General features: G+C 46.9%; 1 long non-coding RNA gene across 1 annotated transcript in view; it reads left to right on the top strand.

Annotated features, from left to right (window-relative positions):
- Positions 1-56: 56 nt before the first annotated feature.
- The window catches only part of LOC308358655, a 36471-nt gene continuing 12255 nt past the window's right edge, over positions 57-24272 (top strand). The window contains exons 1-2 of the long non-coding RNA XR_013968328.1: positions 57-268; positions 10566-10670. This is a non-coding gene — a long non-coding RNA (uncharacterized lncRNA). The remainder of the gene's footprint in view (positions 269-10565; positions 10671-24272) is intronic.

Genomic DNA, 24272 nt, shown 5'->3' with positions numbered 1-24272 from the left:
GTGCTTGAGTGACGTGCTCGCCGCCGCCGCCGCGGTGCCGCCTGGGAGTTGTAGTCTCCGCCCGGGCGGCCTCGAGGCTGTCCCCTAGCCCCCAGAGCCCCGCTGCCAACCTCGGGCCGCAGTGGGGACCCCGCGGGGCCGAAGGAATCCTCCCGGGGAGATAAGCCTGGCCTCGGACCCTGGGAACCCTTTGGTGCTGGACGCCTGGAGGAGGGAAGGAGGAGGGGGCCAAGCGCTCCTCACAGACCCTGCGGGTCCGCGGCTCAAGGTGGGATTGACGGCGGCTGACTGGCTTCGCAAAGCGAAATATAGAAGCTGCCTTAGTGGTGGTTACTACCTCCAGCCTCTAACGCGGCTGGGACAAGGTCCTCTTCGGGGTCCGGCCCCTCGGGGTCCCGAACCGAGGTGCACGTCGGGAAATGTAGTCCGTTCTCGGACCCGCGCGACAGGAGGCGGCCCCAAACACTGGAAGCGGGTTGGTGGCTCTTGCAAGCTAGGGGGTCCGGCTGATGGAGAGGCCTCAGCTGGGAAGACCCGGCAGGCAGGACGTGTTTACTGTCCGTGGGGAAGTCACAGCCATGTCTTTTCCCACCAGTTCTGGGTTCTTCCGCCTCAGCAGTCAAACCTCATACCCTCGAGAATTCCCCGCCTCCCAGAATAGGAACTTCAATTTATTGGGGCTTAACGCGCCTCTTGTGCTAAGTGCTTTGCACGCGAGGAGCATCATTAAATTCTCGCAGAGACCCCATTTTACAGATGACGTGTTAAGAAGCAGAGTCACTTGTCCGAGGTCACAGCGGCGTAAATGGCAAAGCGGGAATCAGAGGCAGATTTTTAAATTAAACATGATTCTTCAAACACACTGCCTTCCCATTTAAAGAGCGAGGAAACTGAGTCCTGCAGAGGTTCAGCGACTGGCTCAAGATCTGTAAACTCGTAAGCGGCAAAATTCTGGGCCTTTCCCCGTGACTTTTCCTGGGTGGCCCGGAGGTCTGGAGGTAGGAGAGAAGAGAGGAACTATGATGGACTGTGGTTCCCAAGGTCCAGAGAACTAACTCCCAACCTTCACCCTCCCTCCCCAACTTAGGACCTATCAATAATGCTTGTTAGAAGGCAGAGTCCCCCCTTATTCTGAGTACAGGTGATTTTGCCGTAACTGGTATACGCGTTCCTGAAAAAACTTGGGAGTTCTACAAAACAGTGCGCTATAAATAACAAGGCTTTATAGGAAAAATAGAACTAAGAACAGATTGTTCAAAACGTACACAACTTTATAATCAGAGAGCTACGAAACCAATAAGAAATACCAATGAGAAACCAATGGAAATACTAGCACAGTTAAATTTCCACGGACATTCGCGCTTAGAAGTGTCTTGAGGGGCGCCTGGGTGGCGCAGTGGGTTAAAGCCTCTGCCTTCGGCTCAGGTCATGATCTCAGGGTCCTGGGATCGAGCCCCGCATGGGGCTCTCTGCTCAGCGGGGAGCCTGCTTCCCTTCCTCTCTCTCTCTGCCTGCCTCTCTGCCTACTTGTGATCTCTGTCAAACAAATAAAATCTTAAAAAAAAAAAAAAAAAGAAGCGTCTTGAGTCCCTTTGCAGTCTTTAAAAGCTGGGGCTTGTGCTTCCTTCTCAGAGATGCTGGTCTGAAGATAGTAATTTCTAATGGAGACCATTTCCATCAAAATTAAAAATCTGATTGAAGGTGTTGTCTCCCATTAATCTGTCATTTTGATATGAGAGAATATCATTGTAGTTTCTTCATCAGCATTCACAGCTTGGCCACATACCATAACATTGCAGCAAGCATTATGGTCTTTAAACCACCAAAAGGAGCCACTGTGTATCTAAAGGAAGAGCCTTCTGCAGATTTGCAGCTTTGTGTGTGTAAAGATCCTCTTTGATCACTAGGCTTCCCCCTTTAACTGTGAGAAACTTGCCCCTGATTGCTTCAAAATATTAACTTCCAGGACAAAATTGCCTATTAACCAACATGCTTGTGTTATGCTAACATTGTTACTCTGTTTACCTTGTGGGTTGATTCAAATCAGAGAGAGGCAGGTGGACGGCAGAACAGGTGGTTTCCAAGTAGGTGTCTAGACTTGGGTGAGGAAGGGGAGCCTCCTTGATTCTAAGCCTGGGGAGTCCTGCAGGGGAATGGGGAGTGAGATGGACTTTGTCAATTCCATAACAAATGCCTTGGATTTTCATTGAGCTTGTAATGAATAAGTTACTAATTTGGGGAGAATTTATGATTTGTGATATTGAGTTTTCCGTCTTGGACACAGGTATAATTTTCTCCTGGGATATCTTACCCATGCGTTCTCTGGTTCACTCCCTGGGACTTTACTGTTTTTACTTGTTTATTTATGACTTGGATTTTTTCTTCTTATCAGTTACGGCTGTTGTGCTTTTATGGCTAATCTTGTTCTGGCTACGTTATTGAACTCACTCTTACTTGTTTTAATTCTCCATACTCTCCTGACTAAATGATCCCCTTGCGGTAACAAAATGACAGGTTAGTCTTTCCACTCTTTATAACTCTTTGCTCTCCCCTTCCCCTTTGGCTTGAAATTCCAATGCAATGTTACCGATAGTGGTGATAATGAACAATCCTTATCTTGTGCCAGGCTTTTTTTTTTTTTTTAAGATTTTTATTTATTTATTTGACAGAGAGAGAGAGAGAGAGAGAGAGAGAGATCACAAGTAGGCAGAGAGACAGGCAGAGAGAGGGAGGGAAGCAGGCTCCCAGCAGAGCAGAGAGCCCAATGAGGGGCTCCATCCCAGGATCCTGGGATCATGACCCGAGCCCAAGGCAGAGGCTTAATTAACGCACTGAGCCACCCAGGCGCCCCGCTGTGCCAGACTTTTAATACTATTTCATTTAGGGTTGTTTTGCGTTTGTTTTCAGAATGGAATTGGCCCGTGGTTTTCTTCCTTGCGCTGTCCTTGCCCAGTTTTGACAGTAGGGAAATGCTAGCCTTGTTCTATAATTTGGGGGAACCGTCTACCTTATTCTGCAATCTGGAATGGTTGTGGTTCAGTGAAGTTATCTGCTCTTTGAGCATTTGGTGGAATTTGACTGAAAGGTCATCCACGCACGGTACCTTTCTGGCAGTTCTTTGTCATTTCAACTTCTTCTGTGGGTGTTGGTTTATTCAGATTCATCACTTTCTCCTGGAATGAATTTTTGTAATTTATATTTGCCTACAACAATCTCTGTTTTATCTAGGATTTCAGATTCATTTATACATGTTATTTTTTATACTTTATACATGTTATTTTTTATGATTTATTTGCATCTGGAGTTATATTTCCTTTGGGTTTCCTGATACTTATTTGTTCCTTCTCTTCTTTTTCTGCAAAGTTGTCCAAAATTTTATAGTTTTATCAGTGTTATAAAAACAAACCGGATTTTGTTTACTGATAATCTCTCCTACTTATTTTTGGGGAGGGATTTTATTTTATTTATTTCTGCTTTGTTGCTTCATTCTCCACATTTCTCCCCTGCATTTAGTTATTCTGTGTACTTCAGGTCTTTTTTTTTTTTTAAGATTTTATTTATTTATTTGACGGAGAGAGAAATCACAAGTAAGCAGAGAAGCAGCAGAGAGAGAGGGGGAAGCAGGCTCCCCGCTGAGCAGAGAGCCCGATGCTGGGCTCCATCCCAGGACCCTGAGATCATGACCCTCATGACCTGATTCGAAGGCAGAGGCTTAAACCACTGAGCCACCCAGGCCTTCTCCAGGTTTTGATATGTGGTACTGATGAAGTTCTAGAACATAGGTGAGGTTCGGTGGGGTGAGGTCTGGAGCCGATGACCAAGAAAGAATTCTTGAGACATCTTTGGTGCAAAATGGTGGTTTATTAAAGCACGGGGACAGGACCCATGGGCGGAAAGAGCTGCCGCCCTGCTATCCTGAGGAGTCACTGATTATATACACAGGAGTTGGGTAGGTGAGGACAAAGGGAGGTTAAGAAGGCCTGTCACGGTAAAGAACACTGTCAGGATACTGGAGGCCTGGTTATTGTCAAGCCAAGGCTGTTTTTCCCTCTAACGAGGCACTAACATGAAGACAATTGGGAGTTTCCTGGTGGAATGTCACATTCCTCCTATCAAGCATCCTTGTCAGTGAGTTTTAGGTTTAGAAGAAATTTAACTTTATTTACATTTCCTTCTGCCTCAGCCTCCTTTGGTTTTATGGAGGGGAGGGCGACATTAGGGCTTGAGGAACTGAGTTACTTGTCTCTGGAAGTTGGGCTATTGATAAGATAGCTTCTTTGTTGTAAATCACTAGGACATTTGTAGACCAAGGGAGACTCCTGTCTTGCAGGATTGTGATCTCTGCAAGTTAACTATTTGTTTTTCTTTTAAGGCAGCCAGGGGTGTCTGAGGAATGTTACACATATTACTGAGGGGAGCGGGTGGAGAGGGGGTGCAAGGTGCCAGCTTTTGCTTTGTCCTCAGCCAGGCTTCTGCTCCCTCATCAGTACCATTCTTTGTCATTCAGTTCCCCAAAAATGTAATGTCGATGAACCCCCAAATTACTTAGAAATGTATTTTTGACTATCTCTGTACCTGGATTTTTCCTTGATCATCTTTTTGTAGTTGATTGCTGGTTTTATTCAATGAACATGATCTGAATGATACAAATTCTTAGGAGTGTGTTGAGATTTCCCTTTGGACCTAGTGTGTGGGTTTTTTGTTTTGTTTTGTTTTGGAAGTGTTCTCTATGGTGGTTTTTTAAAAAAAATTTTTAAAGATTTTATTTATTTATTTGACAGAGGGAGACACAGCGAGAGAGGGAACGCAAGCAGGGAAAGTGGGAGTAGGAGAAGCAGGCCTCCCGCTGAGCAGGGATCCAGATGCGGAACTCGATTCCAGGACCCTGGGATCATGACCTGAGCCGAAAGCAGATGCTTATTGATTGAGCCGCCCAGGGGCCCCCTGTCTGTTTTTAAAGGATGTGCTTTCTGATTGTTGGGATCAGAGATCTGACCATTCGGGTTTATTAATTTTCTACATCTTATCTGCTACACCCTTACCTTTTTTTCCTGTTTGATTTGTTGCCTTCTGGAAGGTATAATAAACTCTCCCACTTTTAGTGAGGATATGTCCATTTCTCCATTTAGCTGTATCAGTTTTTGCTTTATATATTTTGAAGTTATGTTGTTGGTGAATGAGGATTTATGAGACTAACATGATATCAGTGAATTATTCCTTTCATCATTATGAAATATCCTTTGTTGTCTTTCCTTATGATTTTTGCTTGTATTGCTTCCTTTTCTTTCTTTTTTTTTTAAAGATTTTTTTAATTTGACACAGAGAGAGAGAGACAGCAAGAGAGGGAACACAAGCAGGGGGAGTGGGAGAGGAAGAAGCAGGCTTCCCGCTGAGCAGATAGACCAATTCGGGGCTCGATCCCAGGACTCTGGGATCATGACCTGTGCCGAAGGCAGACGTTTAACGACTGAGCCACCCAGGTGCCCCTATCAATTTTTTTTTTTAATCTGTGAAGGTGACCATGTGACTTTCCTACTTTATTCCATAATATAGTGCATTACATTAACTTTCCAATGTTTACTAAAACCTACTCAATGCCATTTTATTTTCAGTACATTATTTGTATTTGCTTATCTAATATCTTATCTAGGAATTGTATATGCATTTATTTTTTTTTATTTTTAAAAAGATTTTATTTATTTACTTGACACAGAGAGAGAGAGATCACAAGTAGGCAGAGAGGCAGGCAGAGAGAGAGAGAGGAGGAAGCAGCCTCCCCGCTGAGCAGAGAGCCCGACGCGGGGCTCTATCCCAGAACCCTAAGACAGTGACCTGAGCCGAAGGCAAAGATTTTAACCCACTGAGCCATCCAGGCGCCCCTGCATTTATTTATTTTTTTTAAAGATTTTATTTATTTATTTGACAGACGGATCACAAGTAGGCAGAGATGCAGGCAGAGAGAGAGAGGTGGAAGAAGGCTCCCCACTGAGCGGAGAGCCGGACGTGGGACTTGATCCCAGGACCCCGGGATCATGACCTGAGCCGAAGGCAGAGGCTTTAATCCACTGAGCCACCCAGGCGCCTCTGTATATGCATTTAGAAAGTAAAACGGGCCTCTAATATTCTTTTCCCAGATTGTCCTTCTTCGGTTGAGGAATCAAGGATATACCAGCTTCACAAAATGAATTTCTTCCCCTCCTCGCCCCAGGCCCCAGTGATAATTTGTATATGGTAGGTGTTATTTGTTCTTTGAAAGTTTGGTAGAACCCTCCTGGTAAACATTCTGGGGCTTCTTTCGATTAAAATTTCCAGTTCTTTCATGGTTGTTGGTTTATTCAAAAGTTAGTTTCTTCTTGTTTCAGTATTGGCATTTTCTCTTCTTATAGGAATCCGTCCATCTTGCCAACATTTTAAAATGTATTGGTTTGGGGTGCCTGACCGGCTCAGTCAGTTAAGTGTCCGACTCTTGATTTTGGCTTAGGTCGTGATCTCAGGATTGTGAAATCAAGCTCTGCATTGGGCTCCACGCTGAGTGTGAAGCCTGCTTAAGATTCTCTCTCTCCCTCTGCCCCTCCCTGCCGGTACTAGTGCATTCTCTCTTAAAAAAATGCACTGGTTAAGAGAGTTAGAATTTTTATTTTATTGTTCTAAAAATATTTATATCTGTAGTTCTTTCTTCCTTTTCACTAAGAATTACATTTTTATTTGGCATCTCTCTATCAGCTTTGCCTGAAGCATTTCAAATAGCCAACATTTGTGGTTTTTTAAAAAGATTTTATTTGTTTATTTGACAGAGAGATCACAAGTAGGCAGAGAGACAGGCAGAGAGAGGAGGGGAAGCAGGCTCCCTGCTGAGCAGAGAGCCAGATGCGGGGCTCCATCCCAGGACCCTGGGATCACGACCCGAGCCGAAGGCAGAGGCTTAACCCACTGAGCCACCCAGGTGCCCCTATAATTTCTTTTTTCAAAAAGATTTTATTCGGGGCGCCTGGGTGGCTCAGTGGGTTAAAGCCTCTGCCTTCGGCTCAGGTCATGATCCCAGGGTCCTGGGATCGAGCCCCGCATCGGGCTCTCTGCTCAGCGGGGAGCCTGCTTCCTCCTCTCTCTCTGCCTGCTTCTCTGCCTACTTGTGATCTCTCTGTCAAATAAATAAATAAAAATCTTTAAAAAAAATAAAAAGATTTTATTCATTTTATTTGTCAGAGAGAGAGAGAGAACACAAACAGGGGAGCAGCAGGCAGAAGGAGAAGCAGGCTCCCTGCTGAGCAGGGAGCCCGATGTGGGACTCAATCCCAGGACCCTGGGATCATGACCTGAGCCGAAGGCAGAGGCTTAATTGACTGAGCCACCCAAGCATCCCTATAATTTCTTTTTTTTTTAATTTTCTTTTTTATTTATTTGAGAGAGAGCATGCACAAGAAAGGGGTGAGAGGCAGAGGGAGAAGGAGACTCCCCGATGAGCAGGGAGCCCAATGTGGGCCTCTATCCCAGGCTCTATCCCAGTGACCCGAGCCCAAGGCAGACCCTTAACCAACTGAGCCACCCTCATATATAATTTTTTTTAAAGATTTTATTTATTTATTTGACAGACAGATATCGCAAGTAGGCAGAGAGGCAGGCCGGGGGTGGGGTGGGAAGCAGGCTCCCCGTTGAGCAGAGAGCCCCATGCCGGGCTCAATCCCAGGGCCCTGAGATCAGAGGCTTTAACCCACTGAGCTACCCAGGCGCCCCTCATATATAATTTCTTAAGCTAAGCCTTTCTTCACTTGTTTTCAGTCTTCTTTGATAAAAATGTTGAAAGCTTGATTACCCTTCAGACACTGCTATTGATCATGCTTTTGTTGCCATCCAGTTATAAGGATTTCTTTCTTTAATGTTTTATTTTTTAAACTCGAGAGTTATTTATATTATATTATTTAAGTTTTGGAGGCATTTATAGTTTTGCTTTTTAGAGCTGTCCCCACTAGAGTTTGGACTGAGGTATAGCAAAGAAAGCCCAGAACAGAATGTCTCTGAGACATTTATTTCACAAAAAAGTCCCAGATCGGGTAGGTGGCCCCACCCCCAGAGGTCATAGGTCCCGCCTGTCATATTGCTCTGCTCTGAGCATTAACCTGACTCACATGGCTGAAGCCATCCCCCCTGCCACCACATTCACATCCTATCATGTGACAAGGCAGAACTTGAAAGTATGGAGCCATTAGCTGCCTTTTAAGAGCATGACCCGGAAGACGCCCACCTTCCTTCCGCTCCTATCCAGTTGGCCAGAATGTAGTCCTATGGCTCCAGAAGGCAAAGTGCATCAAGTGAGGTTTGGTCAGAAAAACAGAAATTGAGCCAGTAATGTGAACGATCTACAAGCCAAGGAGAGAGGCCTCAGCAGAAACCGACTCTGCCGACGCCTCCCTCTTGGATGCTCCAGAGCTGTGAGAAAGTTCGCTTCTGTTGTTGTCTGAGCCGCTCGGTCTGTGGTACTTGGTTACGGTAAACTAACATCGTCTCCGGTGCTGTAATCTCAGACACAGCCTTTGCCCCGGAAGGAGGAACTAGGCCTTGACACGGAAGCCTTTCCAAAGCTGTTTGCATCACACCCATAGCCCCGCCTGGTTAGGCAGCCAGATTTAATAGGCCCAGGCCTGGGATGTGTCTCATGGAGGCATCAGGATGTTCCTTTCTTCGGAGTGTCATTCACGTCCTTCTGCTCAGGAAAGAATCTGAGGACAGGCAACGTCTTGGCAAGGCTCCGGACTCTTCCAGCTGCCTTGGCTGGGAGGACCTGTGGGATGCACTGGGAAGGACTGGGGGAGAGGTGAGAACAGCAGGGGTGAGGATGAGGGAAGAGAGAAAGAAGCACTCTCTCCGTCATGGAACCAGATTTCTTTCAGTGGGTGGGAGGAAGACACTTTATGAGGTTAGAAACATAGGGCGATGCAGGAAGGGAGCGGTGTATGGTGGGTTCGGGACTAAGGGATCCAGAGGTGGCTCAGGTGTCCCAGCCTCTTCTGCCTCCCTTGATTACGTCAGGAGGCTAATTTCCTCATAGCTAATTGCATCGATTAACCTTGATTATTTCCTTCCCTCAGTCTCTATGTATGACAAATTCACTGTGTCACTGAAAAAATATTTACTGAGCATGAGCACAGTACTGCCATGTAGCAATGGCGCAGACAGCCTCTGCCTTCATGCTGCTCAAGTCTGGATGAGCAGGCGGGGCACTGAGCAAGCACCACAGGGAGTGTTGAGTATCTCACAGGGGCAGTAGGGGTGCTGCAGGAGCACTTACAGAGAAGGAATACTGGATCTGAAGACCTCAGTGAGGAAGTTAAGACCTGAGAGGTGAAGGGGGCTGTGTAGAGAGAGTTCCAGGCAAAGAGAACTGTGTTATGAAATTCCTGAAGCAACTCAAGTGTCAGCATATGACACTGAAGAAGCCCAGGTCCTGGACTGTGGAGTGACCAGGACAGTGGCAGGGCCTGAGGCAGCAGGTGGGAGCCTGCTGGGAAGAGCTTTCTAGGAAAAGGTAAGGATTTTGGACATTCCCGGACGGCCAGTGGGAAACTATGGAAGGATTTAAGCAGCGTGACTGGCTTGCCGTTTGTTGGGTAGATGATGTATGAATCGTAGAGCAAGCTGCTGTGATAGCTGTTCACGCAAGAAATGATGGTGGCTTGGAGGAGGGTAGTTGTGGTGGGGACTGAGAAAAGTGACAGAGAACCTCAGGAACATTCTAAAGGATCTGATGGGGGTGAAGGAGAAGGAAGAGCCAAGTGTGACTCTCAGATTTCTTAGAAAACCGTGAAGAGCTGGAAGACAAGAGGGTCTAGACATCACTCCATGAGGTCTGTCAAGAGGAAGCAGGATTAAAAAAAAAAACAAAACATAGGAGTATGGGGGCCCAGGGTGGCTCAGTTGTTTAAGCATCTGACTTTGGCTTAGGTCATGATCTCAAAGTCTTGGAATCAAGCCCCAGGTCAGCCGCCTGCTCCGGGGCAAGTATGCTTCTCCCTCTGCCCCTCCTCCCGGCTCGTGCGTACGTGCGTGTGTTTCTGTCTCTGGCAGAGCCAGTTACGCTGCTTAAATCCTTCCATAATTTCCCACTGGCCTTCCGGGAATGTCCAAAATCCTTACCTTTTCCTAGAAAGCTCTTCCCAGCAGGCTCCCACCTGCTGCCTCAGGCCCTGTCACTGTCCTGGTCACTCCACAGTCCAGGACCTGGGCTTCTTCAGTATCATATGCTGACACTTGAATTGCTTCAGGAATTTCATAACACAGTTCTCTTTGCCTGGAACTCTCTCTCTCTCTCTCAAGTAAATAAATAAAATCTTTAAAAAATTGGAGTATGGAGAAGGATTAATAATATCTGGAAACACCATTGGGGTGCCAATACGATAGCACATTGTTCATGGTATTTGCTGCCTCTCCTGAAGGATGCTCAACCGATAGCTGGCTTGGCCATATGACTCCCTTTAGCCCATGAAATTTGAACACAAGGGACATGCATCTTTTCTGGGTGGAAGCTTCAAAAGCCGGCTCATGGCAGTCCACATGTCTTTTTTCTCTGCCAGGGGATTGGCAATGTTTCGGAGGCTGCCCATGAATGAAGAGACTGGGTCCATGGACGAAGGCATGGAGCAGACCCCAGCCACACCACGTTGGATGAGGGAACACGAGTGAGTCTCTGCTTTCGTGTGTGTGAGAACCACTGGGGTTTGGGCTCATTTGTTTCCGGGGCATATATGCTGACCACCCTTCTCATCCTCTAGACTGTGAGTTGTTTGGTGAGTTGGGAGCATGAAGAACCTTCAGTTAGGATTGTAGGGCTATATCCAGGGATGGAGCTGGTTTTCGTTAGGGCAAAAGTTGGGGAGAATATTCAGGGAGTGGTTTGTAGGGCTCACTGTGGAAGAGTTTGGGAAGGATGGAGAGAGGCAGGAAATGGGCAGGGCCAAAGACAATGCAGAGAACAATGGAGATGAGAGAGGGAACCCAGGACAATGAAAGGGAACCGTATTGGGGGAATTCCCAAGGAAAACAAAGATGAGAACCATGATGAATTTGGTTATGACAAATGGGAAGGCGATGGGCTCTGAGGCTCAGAAGCACATAGTGCTGCGAAAGCAGCACCTCAATCCCCACCACACCCCCAGTCCCATGGTGAGACTCAACTGGCCTGAGCTGTTCATCACTCTACCCTGAATGTCAGCTATCTGTGGGGCGAATGAATTAATGAAACATACAGATCCATGCTATTGGTCAAATCTCTCCCATTAGCAAAGGGTGCCTCTCAGCAGTCTGCAAACCAAGGTTGACCAAGGGCAAGTTACCCAACCTCTCTGACCTTGGTTTCCCTAGCTCTAACATGGGATAATAATAGTTATCTAACTCATGGGGCTGTTCTCAGAACTAAATGAGATGCTGGACAGCCATCCAGATTTTAGTAATTGTTTTGTCCTAATTTTTGTAATGCCATCTCTGCTGGTGCCCAGTAAAGACAAATATGTCACTCCCCTCCATGAGAATGCCACCCATTCCCTCCCCGCAACAATCTTTCTGCCCCCAGCCTTAGCAGAGAAGAAAGTCACTTGTCCAAAGACCCTCTAGGCAGATTGAAGACCCAACCCAGGGGTTTCCCTACTATCCTTGAACAAGTCACCACAGTCTAAGAGTCTTATAACAACATACATTTATCATCTTCTGGTTCGAGAAGTCAGAAATCTGAACTGCATTTCCCTGGGCTAAAACCAAGGGTCACAGGGCTGCACCCCTTCTGGAAACTTGAGGGGAGAATCCATTTCCTTGCCTTTTCTAGCTTCTGGAGGCCACCTGTATTCCTCGGCTCATAGTCCCTTCCTCCATCCTCAGAGCTAGGCACTACATCCACATCCCCTTCTGACCCTCCTGCCTCCCTCTTTCACTTGTAAGGACCCCTGTGCTTACATTGGATCTACTTGGATAATCCAGGATAATCTTCTCAACTCAAAATCCTTAATGCTTCATCACATCTGCAAGGTTCCTTTTGCCAGGAAAGGTAATACATTGGCAGGCTCCAGGGATTAGGACAAGGGCATTTCTGGGGGGCTGTAATTTTGCCTACCACAGAGGACAAGTTTGGAAATTGGCTTTCAGGCTTTAGAGACTCTTTGCATCCCTCCCAGTAGCCCCAGCTGTGTGTGGATCTCATATTTCTTTCTATCCCTTTCCCATTTATTTCTGGCCCTACAGATCATTAAAAAAAATATTTGTCTTATTTATTTGAGAGAGAGAGAAAAAGAGAGAAAGAGAGAGCACAAACAGGGGGAGAGGCAGAGACGGAGAATCTCAAGCAGACTCCGCACTGAGCATGGGGCCCAATGCAGGGCTTGATCCCACAACCCACGAGATCATGACCTGAGCTGAAACCGAGAGCCAAACGCTTACCCCACTGAGCCACCTAGGTGCCCCTACAGCTCATTTTAAGACGGATATCATCAGCTAGATGATATCAGCTAGATATCATCCCCCAGTCCTTAAGAATGGTGGTCCAGATCAAGGACCCCCTTTGATTCTGTCCACTGGGATGAGCTAGATCAGATATGGTCTCTGGGTGGACCCTAGTCTGGGAGAGCACAGTCCAAGAGAAACTGAGTGTGAACCACCAATGTGGGTCACATATATAATTTCAAAATTTCTAGGAGTCTCAAAAAAAGAAAGGTAAAAAGAAATAAATGGTACTGATTTTAATAAGATACTTATTATTTAACCAAATATAATGAAATACTATTTCAGATGCATCTAATATAAAAATTATTAATGAAATAGTTTATATTAGGCCTTTGAAATCTGGTGTGTATTTTGCACTTAGCACCTCTCAGTTCAGACTGGCCAACTGTGCCAGTGGCTACCATGTTGGAGGGTATGGGCCTAGAACAAAAGCTTGAGAGGGCCCCAGGGCCTAGAACAGTCCCTGGCACAATAGGCCTGCAGATCTGTTGAAGGCAGGAGTTAAAGGCTTAGGTTCTATTCTGTAGCCCTTGACAGCTGACCCACGGAAGGAAGGAGGCCTGAAGAGGTGGGTCCCTTGTATCTAATTTGCATAACCCCTCCCAGGCATTTACTCTTCAGGCCATTTGTCTCTGCTGGTTCCCACTGGGTCTACTCTTACCTGGACAACCTTGAAAAATACACTGTTGAGCCATGTGCAGTGCTTAGTCCTACCTGGAAGGTAAAGGACAGAAAGGGAACCATGGGTTCCATGGAACCAATTCCTTGGGGACCTCAGGGGATAGTGGGTCAAGAAGAATGTCCCCAAGCATGTCTTACCCAAGGCCCTTGTGACCTGGTTCCGGTCCCTACTCGCCTCCTGCCTATCACCTTGTTAGTGACTGAACCACGTCCACCCCCTCTCCCCAAATCTGTGTGTGGATGTCCTAACCCCCCAATGTGACCAAATTTGGAGATGGGGCCTTTGGGGGGTGGTCATTAAGGTTAAATGAGGCCATGAGGGTGTTCTAATCCCACGGGACTGGTGGTGTCCTTGTAAGAAGAGGAAGAGACACCAAGGACATGCATACACCCAGAAAAGTTCATGTGAGGACACAGGGAAGCCATCTGCGAGCCAAGGGGAGAAGCTGCAGGAGAAACCAGCCCCACTGACGCCTTGATCTTGGACTTCCAGCCTCTAGAACTTTGGAACAGTAAATGTCTGTTTTCTAAGCACCCCCAATCTGTGGTGTTCTGTTGTGGCAACCGGCAACAGCCAACTAATAATACAAGCGGCTGTTCTCCTGTCCTCAGCGCTGCTCTCGAGCCACACACTGGTCTCTCAGCAAGTTAAACACATGGTCGCCACTTCACTCAGCAATTCCATTGTGAAGGAAACGCCCAAGAGAACTGAACAGACATTCACACAAGAACCTGTACACAGACGTTCACAGCAGCTCCTTGTAGTGGTCAGAAGGTGGAAACAGGGGCGCCTGGGTGGCTCAGTCAGTAAAACGTCCAATGCTTGATCTCGGCCCAGCTCATGATCTCAGGGTCGTGAGATCGAGCCCCGTGTCAGGCTCCACGTCCAGCACGAGATTCTCTCTCTCCCTCTGCCCCTCCCGCCTCTGCTCTCTCTTAAAAAAGAAAGTGAAAACAACCCAAATGTTCATCAGCTGACGAATGGATAAATAAAATGTAGTATGAAATGAAATACTATTCAGCCGCAAAAAAGAATGAAGACATGTCATCACGTGGCTGAAGCTAGACAACACTACGCTTGCTAAACGAAATTAGACATAAAAGGACAAATACTGTTATCACCCTATTTACATGATGCAGATCGGTAGAGACAGAAAGTGGATTTGTGGCTGCCAGGGTTGAGGGAAGAGGGGAATGTGGAGTCATGGCTCATGGGGATGGGGTTTCTTTTTGGGGTGATGAAAATATTCTGGTCGTGGACGCAACACGTTGAGAATGTGCTGAAAACCACTGACTTATGCCTTGAAAATGCTGAATTTAATGGCATGCTAGTGGCATCTCCGTTATAAGAACCACAGGCTGCCATATTGGATTTCCGTCCACTCCTTGATTCTGCTGTATCATGTCCCCCCTGAAACTGTACATGCAGTTCATTTTACTCAGAAAAAAGGGCAGGGCGCCTGGGTGGTTCAGTGGGTTAAGCCTCTGCCTTCGGCTCAAGTCATGATCTGAGGGTCCTGGGATCGAGCCCCACATCGGGCTCTCTGCTCAGCGGGGAGCCTGCTTCCCCCTCTCTCTCTGCCTGCCTCTCTGCCTACTTACGATCTCTGTCTGTCAAATAAATGAATACATGAATCTTAAAAAAGAAAAAAAGGCTTCATTGCCACCTCCTTTTCCCCTCTACTGGTAAAATTCAGGCTCTGTTGTGTCCAGGAAGAGAGAGCTTTGTTGTTGAAAGTTGTCGTTATTGTCTGTATTGACGTTAAGATACTTCCACACATTTTGAGGTGCAGAACTGGGGTTGAGGATGGGCAGGGCAAGGGTGGGGTGGGGTGGGGAATTGTTTTCATTATAAACCCTATGCAGATACATTTTCTATTCTATTTTATTCATTTTTATTATATATTTTTTAAAGATTTTATTTGAAAGTAATCTCCATACCCAACGTGGGGCTCGAACCCACAACCCCGAGATCAGGAGTCTCATGCTCTTCCGACTGAGGCATTTTTTAAAATTTTGTATTTTTTTAAATTTTGTATTGCCAAGATGACTATTAAAAATCTGAAGAAAGGGAACCTGGGTGGCTCAGTGGGCTAAAGCCTCTGCTTTCAGCTCAGATCATGATACCAGGGTCCTGGGATCGAGTCCCGCATCAGTCTCTCTGCTCAGTGGGGAGCCTGCTTCCTCCTCTCTCTCTCGGCCTGCCTCTCTGCCTACTTGTGATCTCTGTCTGTCAAATAAATAAATAAAATCTTTAAAAAAAAAATCTGAAAAAAAAAAAAAAAAGCCACCCGGGACTGAGTGATGGCTATGTGGGTGTTGTGTTTGGATCTACACTACACGTGGGATTATTATCCTTTCAGGGCCACACTCCAGAGGTGGCTACTACCAGGTTTTAATGAGCTCTCTCTCCAGGCAACAGAGAGGGAATTCGAATTAGCGTAACAGGTGTTAGAATGGCTTTCACTTCAGTAAGATGAGCCAAAGTCAACACGCACATTGGACAGAACACTAAGGAGGCTCGGGTTCTGTGAATCCAGTTGGCTCTGTAGCCTTGGAGTTTTCTGACCCTGTGCCCCCTGGTATGGGGGTTGCTTCCTCCCGAGGGTGAGGAGATCAGCGGACCTATGGCTACCTTAGGGTTTCATCGTTTTCCAGGGAGCCTTTCATACAACGAATGCGCCTCACGGGGTGGAACCTGGACCTCACCCATAGTTCAGAGGAGGTTGTCTGGCTGTTGTATTGTGTCTGCTCCTCAGTGTTTACACAGTGATGGCTTGGACCACCCTTGTCTTGACGAGACACACTCCCTAGCGCTCTCAATGACGGGGTGACCGATGTCTCTCATGACCGTGAATGGCGAAGCTGGCTGTGAGGGATGAATGGGGCCCTCCCTCCGCCCAGTCCAGCCCCCCAGTACCTCAGCATGTGAAAGAGAGGTTCTTTACAGAGCTATCACGTTAGAATGAGGTCATTAGGGCGGCCTGAACCCCATAGGGCTGGTGTCCTTATATAAAGAGGAGATTTGGATGCAGGCATGCTGGAAGGAAGAGGGTGTGAAGAGGCAGGTAGAAGATTCTGGAACAGATGCTTCCCTCTCAGCCCTCAGAAGGAACCAGCCCTCCGGGCACCTCGATTTTGGGCCTGTAGCTTCCAGAACTGTGAAGCAACACGTTTCTGTCGTGTAAGCCTCCCAGGCTGTGGTCCCTTGTTACAACGGCCCCAGCAAACTAATACACGGGGTTATGTGCATCTGCAGCAAGGTGACATCCGCCAACTGTGGTTCTAGGCCACCTCCAAAGGCACCAGCCGAACCATGGCCACAGTGTGGTACCTGCTGCACCGCGGGGGCAGAGCCCTGCCGTCACGCAGCCTTGCGGCCACCTGCTCACTGCCCTGGGGAGTTGGCTGGAAACCCAGAGGGGCGACTCTGCCCTGCTGCTCCTTTGAGCAACATTTGCTGTTATAAAACCTGAGGCCAGCACTTGACCCCAGCTAATTAGATCTTTCCCATGTGGTGTGACCCCAAGACCCAGACTCGTCACAGCAAGAGTCAGAGAGATGGAGGGTGGTGTGGCTGAGCGGCTCTTATCTGGGTCTTTCTTTCGGAGAACATTCCTCCCTCCCTGGGGGAGACACGAGAAGCAGCCAAGCTAGCTGGTCAGCAGGGTGCATTCTGGAGGGGGAGACAGAGATGCCCCAGAGCAGCTAAGAGACAGAAGGAGTCCGAAGTGAGGGATTTACCGAGCAAGAGCTCGCTGTAGGCCGGATCTCTGTTAATCACTGAACATATTACTGGTTTCAGCTCTTAAAAGTATGACGTGAGTGCTGCTGACCATATTTCAAAGAAAATAGCTCCAACAGTGAATATTTAAATTCTATCTAAAGTCTCAAGCTCTGGGGCACCTCGGTCGGTTAAGTGCTGCCTTCGACTCAGGTCATCATCCCAGGGTCCCGGGATCGAGTCCCGCACTGGGCTCCCTGCTCTGCAGGGAGTCTGCTTCTCCCCCTCCCTCTGCTTCTCCGCCCTGCTTGTGCTCTCTCTCTCTCTCAAATAAATAAAATCTTTAAAAAAGTCTCGAACCATAGGCTCTGGACCTAATTCGCATCATCTCATGAAATCGTCCCCGGAAGGGATGAGATGGGAGTCATCGTTACCCTCCCTGTTCTGCAGGAAAGGAAGACAGGGGGCGCCTGGGTGGCTCAGTGGTTAAAGCCTCTGCCTTCGGCTCGGGTCATGATCCCAGGGTCCTGGGATCGAGCCCCACATTAGGCTCTCTGCTCAGCAGGAAGCCTGCTTCCTCCTCTCTCTCTGCCTGCCTCTCTGTCTACTTGTAATCTCTGTCAAATAAATAAAATCTTAAAAAAAAAATGAAAAGGAAGACAGGCCCAGGGCAGTTGGATCCTTGCACCAGGCCACAGGTTGGGCAGCTGCTGGGCAGGAGACCCACTCATACCCCCTGCACTCCGCCTTCCAGTCCGCTGAGACTCAGGTAACCACAACCTTGCTCGAGGTGGAGACCAAAACCCACAGTTACGGCCTCAAAGGAGGGTCGGCATAGTGGGAAGACAGTCACACCGTTATAATCTTGCTCAGTGGACGAAGGTGCCAAATCCTGTGGGATCCCATAAGGAACCTCGAGTTTGCCCTGAAAGTCCTCACAGTGGATTTATTGTTGGAGAAAAACCAAACCGGACTGGTCAGAAATCACTTGTTTAAAAAAAATATATATATATTGGTGTAGAAAGAGAGAAGAAAAGCAAAACCACTCTTAACCACATAAACATACAAAGAATCTAATTCGTAGCCTTTGAGTTTAAGAACAAGCTTAGTAGAGGCACCTGGCTGGTTCAGTGGGAAGAGCGTGCAACTCTTGATCTTGGGGTTGTAAGTTCGAGCCCCATGTCAGGTGGAGAGACTACTAAAAAAGGAACAACGAGCTTAGTAAACTGCTGTTGGATCTTTTATGTCATCAGATAGGATTTTATAAACCATTTTTGATTTTCCAAACCAACTACTGCTTTTCATCTATGGAATTCATTTGAAAGTGTTTGGAGCCTTGAAAAGACTTCAGGTATAAATATCTTTAACAGGAAAGAAAAACTAGCACGTTTCATTAGCACTGGGAGCCTTCTCTTTTTTCTCCTTGGGTGTTAGAAGCTCGGGAACAGTAAATACTGTGGAATTCAAAAATACATTTGCTTTGAGATTTTTCTATGGCCTTCAAATCCAGCTAACGCTTCATCGATTGAAAACTAACTTCCATTCTTAAAGGGGAAGCACATCTTCTGATCCGATGTTTTTTCTAAAAAGGGGGTTTATGTGTTTTTAACCCAGATGTGGGAATAGTCTATTCGAAGCATAACACCTTGGGAATATGATTTGCTTTAGGAAATGAAGATTTATATATTTCTGGGACAGAAAGTTCAGGAAAGGGGACTAGGCTATAAGTGCAAATAACTTTGTTTTTTGTTTTGGTTTCTTTTGATTTAAAAAAAAATAATTTCAAAGAGCCTTTTATGCTGCATTAAAAAGCTGGAATTCAGGGGCGCTTGGGTGGCTCAGTCAGTTAGGCATCCAACTCTTGTTTGTTTGTTTGTTTTTTTAAGATTTTATTTATTTATTTGACAGACAGAGATCACAAGTAGGCAGAGAGGCAGGCAGAGAGAGAGGAGGAAGCAGGCTCCCTGCTGAGCAGAGAGCCTGATGCGGGGCTCCATCCCAGGATCCTGGGATCATGACCTGAGCCGAAGGCAGAGGCTTTAACCCACTAAGCCACCCAGGCACCCCCAACCAACTCTTGGTTTTGGCTCAGGTCATGATCTCAGGGTCATGAGATGGAGCCCCTCGTTGGGCTCCTTGCTCAGCTTGGAGTCTGTTTAAGACTCTCTCTCCTTCTGCCCTGTCCCCCTGCTCTCTCTGTCTCTCTGTCTGTCTCTCTAAAATAAATAAATGAATCTTTAAATCATTGACCTTCGGGGATTAACACAACGTCTAGCCTCTCTTCTCTTCTTGGAGGTCAGTGGGAGTGAGGCTGGGAGTTCTGGGAAGTTGGTTCTCTGGCAAAAAGCCCCCATCCCAGGGGGTTTCTAAAAGTCACCGCATTAACCTGAAGGCAGGTGTGGTTGAAGGGGGCTTGTTTTGAATAACCAAAGACATTCCTTCCATTTTATCACTCTTACCACTTAAGGAAATCCAAGGGTTTTAGGGACTCTGTGCCAGGAAGGGAGACAAAGACCAAACATATACTTCTCAAAGGTTTTTATTTATTTATTTATTTGACAGACAGAGATCACAAGTAGGCAGAGAGGCAGGCAGAGAGAGAGGAGGAAGCAGGCTCCCTGCTGAGCAGAGAGCCTGATGCAGGGCTCGATCCCAGGATCCTGGGATCATGACCTGAGTCGAAAGCAGAGGCTTTAACCCACTGAGCCACCCAGGTGGCTCGAAATCTCAAAGTCACGCTCTTGAAAGGTTTTTAGCAAGAGTCTGAAATGATCGGTTTTACCTATGTATAATGTGCCCTTGAGGGGGCCTCGGGGATGGACTGCTGAGGCCCGGAAGACCGTGAGGAGTGAGTATCAGTGATGCAGCTCTTCTCCCTCAGCTCCAAACCCATCCTCCTCTGCTCTGCGTTGTGATGCCGAGCTGGGAACCCACATTCCTGCTTTGCCAGATGGCTCTCTGTGAGATCCTGGCAATAGGGTTTGCTAGACTGCAGAAGTCGGGTGATTAACTCGTTCCGCTTGGCTCAGGATTTCTCCCAGCTTCAGCACTCAAAGTTCTGCACCCCCGCCCCCTGGGAACCCCTTCCCCGGGATGGTGGGACACCCTATACGCAGAAGGAACTTGCCTGCTGTTCCTGAGCGTGTTTCCCCAGCCACGCTTCCTCCCGTGCCAGCACCCCAAGCCAATCTGTAGTTTGCAAGATCAAGTTTATCACAAACATCAGCACCAGCCCGAGGGGGCCCGCTCTTTAGCATCTCTGTCCCTGCTCCCATCCCTAGGGGGCGCTAGCTGCTTTCTGCTGGGCTACTTCTATGGTCTCCTGGGGTTGGGGCTGTCAGAGCATGGTCCCCACCCCGACCAGCAAGCCGGGTGAGCAGCCCCCACCCCCGAGCCTTGTGAGACACACAGTTTCAGGCCCTCACCCCCCAGCCCCATCAGAGACTCAGACAAAGGCCCAGCAGTCTGTGTTTTAACAAGGGGGTCCTCCAGGCTATTCCGCTGATGTTTAAGAACCTCTTAGAGTTCTCTTTGTACCCTCTCAATTGCCTACATAACAACATTACACCAAGCTGGCAATTCCTTATGTTATATCCTACGTGTTAAAGTGTTTCTGTAAGGACACCCGGGTGGCTCAGTTGGTTAAACGGCTGCCTTTGGCTCAGGTCACGGTCTTGGGGTCCTGGGATCAAGTCCCACCTTGGTCTCCTGCCCAGTTGGGTGTCTGCTTCTCCCTCTGTCCCAGCCCTGTTTGTGGTCTTTCTCTCTCTCAAATAAGTAAAATCTTTTTTTTTTTTTTTTAAGTAATCTCGACACCCATCATGGGGCTTGAACTCAAGACCCTGAAATCAAGAGTCCCATGCTCCACTGACTGAGCCAGCGAGGTGCCCCTCAGTGCAGTTTTTAATTTGTGGTTTTAAAAATTTATGAGTGTTGGGGCACCTGGGTGGCTCAGTGGATTAAAGCCTCTGCCTTTGGCTCAGGTCATGATCCCAGGATTCTGGAATCGAGTCCCGCATCAGGCTCTCTGCTCAGCGGGGAGCCTGCTTCCCACCCCTCTCTCTCTGCCTGCCTCTCTGCCTGCTTGTGATCTCTGTCTGTCAAATAAATAAACAAAATCTTTTAAAAAAATAAATAAAAATTTATGAGTGAGGTAGACTATATTTTTATATCTGTAGGGGACATTGGCATTTCCTTACATGGTGAGCTTTCTATTCATATAGCCTACCCATTTACAAAAGGTTTCTGGGTTTTTCCCCCCCCTCTCTTTTTTTTTAATTAATTAATTAATTTATTTATTTAAAAAGATTTTATTTATTTATTTGACACAGAGAGAGATCACAAGCAGGCAGAGAGGCAGGCAGAGACAGAGGGGGAAGCAGGCTCCCTGCTGAGCAGAGAGCCCGTGCGGGGCTCGATCCCAGGACCCCGGGATCACGACCTGAGCCGAAGGCAGAGGCCTCAACCCATTGAGCCACCCAGGCGCCCCTATTTATTTATTTATTTATTTGAGAGTCGTAGCGAGAGAGAGCAGGAGCTGGGTGGAGAGAAGGAGAAGCAGGCTCCTTGCTGAGCAGGGAGCCCGAAGTGGGGCTCTTTCTCAGGACCCGGGAGTCATGACCTGATCTGAAGGCCGACACTTAATGGACTGAGCCACCCAGGTGACCCTTCCCTTCAATTTTTTTTTTTTTTTAAATTTATCTGACAGAGAGAGACACAGCGAGAGAGGGAACACAGCAGAGGAGTGGGAGAGGGAGAAGCAGGCTTCCCGCTGAGCAGGGAGCCTGATGCGGGGCTTGATCCCAGGACCCTGGGATCATGACCTGAGCTGAAGGCAGACACTTAATGACTGAGCCACCCAGGCGCCCCCCTCCCCTCAATTTTTAGATGCCCTTTTTGTATTTTAAGGATATGAATCCTTTGTGATACAAGTTGTAAGTATTTTTTCTCATTTTGTCCTCTGTACTCTTTAGCTCATGTAGGGTTGGTTTACGTTTTGAAGCTGGGAAAGGTTTCGTTTTCTTTGGCCATTTAACAAGATTCTCCTTTCTTGCTTCTGTTGTCAAATTTTTGGAAATTCCGATGAATAGTTTGGAAAATTTACCCAGCTCCTGCATGGTTGGGAGACTCCGCAGTGTTTTCTTGTATTATTTGAGGGTTGTATTTTTTCACTTAGCTCTTTGATGCACTTTGAATTTAACGTGATATCCAGGGCAAGGAGTGGATCCCAGCTTTTCCTCTTGGTTGTGTAGTTGCTCCCACACTAGTAAGTTAAAAAACTTCCCTGAAGTCCCTTCCTGAACTAAACACTATTATAGTATTATAAGCATACGCAATTGGTTCTATTTCTGGATTTTATAATTTTCCCTTGATCTCTATGCTTATTCACATGCCAATAATACATTTTATATTGGTTTTAATATCTGGTAGAGCTACTCCCTGGGTTTTTCCTTCTCCTCCTTCCTCTTTTTCAGTTTTTCCTCCTCTCTTTGCATGTTGTACTCCCAAGTGAACCTCATAATCAGGTTGTTCGTGTCTAGGAAGAAACCCTGATGACATTTTTATTAGGATTGTGATACATTTGTAAACTAACTCAGGGGCAACTGACCTGTTTGGAATGTTGGCCGCGGCTCGGTTTCCATGCTTGGAGTCCAAGCGCCATCTGGTGGCCACTGTGAGCAACAGCAATATTTTCTCTTAAAAGCCACTGAAAGCAATAAACATTTATTATCACACACACTTTCTGTGGATCAGGTACAGGGAAGGCTTCGATGAATGGTTCTGGCTTGAAGCTCTGACAGTGAAGACATTTTCTAGGGCTGCAAGTCATAAGAAGGCTTGACTGGGACTAGGGGATCCCCTTCTAAGATGGAGCCTTCACACTTGCAGAAGACAGTGCTGGTTGTTGGTAGGTCTCCGTTCTTCAGCACGTGGCTTTCTCCATACTGTGCATCTGGCCCCCCAAAGCGGGTGGACCCAGAGAGAGGGAGGCAAAGCTACAATGCTAGATAATTTTAGGTCTGGAGGAAAGTTGCAGATAATACAGGGAGTTCTGCTGTGTCTCCTCACCCGACGTTAACATTATAGTACAAGGATCAAAACCAGGAGATTAGCCATATTGTTAACTAAACTACCCACCTGGTTTGAGGTTTTTTTTTTTTTTTAAAGATTTTATTTATTTATTTGACAGAGAGAGAGATCACAAGGAGCCAGAGAGGCAGGCAGAGAGAGAGGAAGGGAAGCAGGCTCCCTGTGGAGCAAAAAGCCCGATGCAGGGCTTGATCCCAGGACCCTGGAATCATGACCTGAGCCGAAGGCAGAGGCTTTAACCCACTGAGCCACCCAGGCGCCCCTGGTCTGAGTTTTAATAATCTTTCTACTGATGTCCGTTTTCTGTTCTAGGATCGAACCCAGCATTCCACACTGCATTTGTCACATCTCCCTGGCGGTTCCTCTGTATTTCCTTGCCTTTCATGACCTTGACGCTTTTGAAGAGTCCAGCTGTTTTATAGAATGTCTCTCAAGTTGGGTTTGCTATTTTTCACGGTTGGACTGAATTAGGCGTTTTTGCCAAGAATACCACGGGAATGCTGTTGTGTCCTTCTCAGTGCATTATATCTGGGTTATATCCGAGGCTTCCTAATGTCCGTGTGTCCTGTTATGGGCGATGTTGACCTTGACCCCTTGGTTTTAGTGCTGACTTCTGTGCTTTCCACTATAAAGGTATGGTTTTTCCCTTTGTAATTAATAAGTATGTTAAGGGAGATACTTTGAGACTGTACAAATCTGGTTCCCTCAAAGTTTTGCCTTCTAATTTTAACACTCATCAGTGGGTCTTGTCTGCAACAGTTATTACCCAGTTATGTGCCTAATAGAGACTTTTTGTGTCATTTTTTCCTTCTACATTTATGAATTTAAATTCTGTTGAGAGAAAGAGCTGTCCCTTCTCCCCATTTATCTGTTTACCAGATCCTTTCCTTAGATCAGTATGGACTCACGGATATTTGTTCTATTCTATGGATTAAAACCTGGTATTGACTTTGTAATTTTTGATAGTCATCTGGATATGAAATGTCATGCTATTGGGGTTTTAGTCAGAATCTTTCTTTTCTCTTCCTTTTTTAAAAGGATTTTTTAAAAATTTATTCATTTAAGAGAGAGACAGAGAGAGAGAGCACGAGTGGGTGGAGGGGCGGAGGGAGAGGGAGAAGCAGATTCCCCGCTGAGCAGGGAGCCCAGCATGGGGCTTGATCCCAGGACCCCAAGATCATGACCCAAGCTGAAGGCAGACACTCAACCGCCTGAGCCCCCCAGGCACCCCTTAGTCAGACTCTTTCTGAATACTGAATTCTAATGAGGTCAGACATCATCGATCTTTCCCGTTGTG

The sequence above is a fragment of the Martes martes genome, assembly GCF_963455335.1.
Source record: "Martes martes genome assembly, chromosome: 17".
Lineage (NCBI taxonomy): Eukaryota > Metazoa > Chordata > Mammalia > Carnivora > Mustelidae > Martes > Martes martes.
Note: the sequence above shows the minus strand (reverse complement) of the source record. Positions and strands in the feature narration are given on the sequence as shown.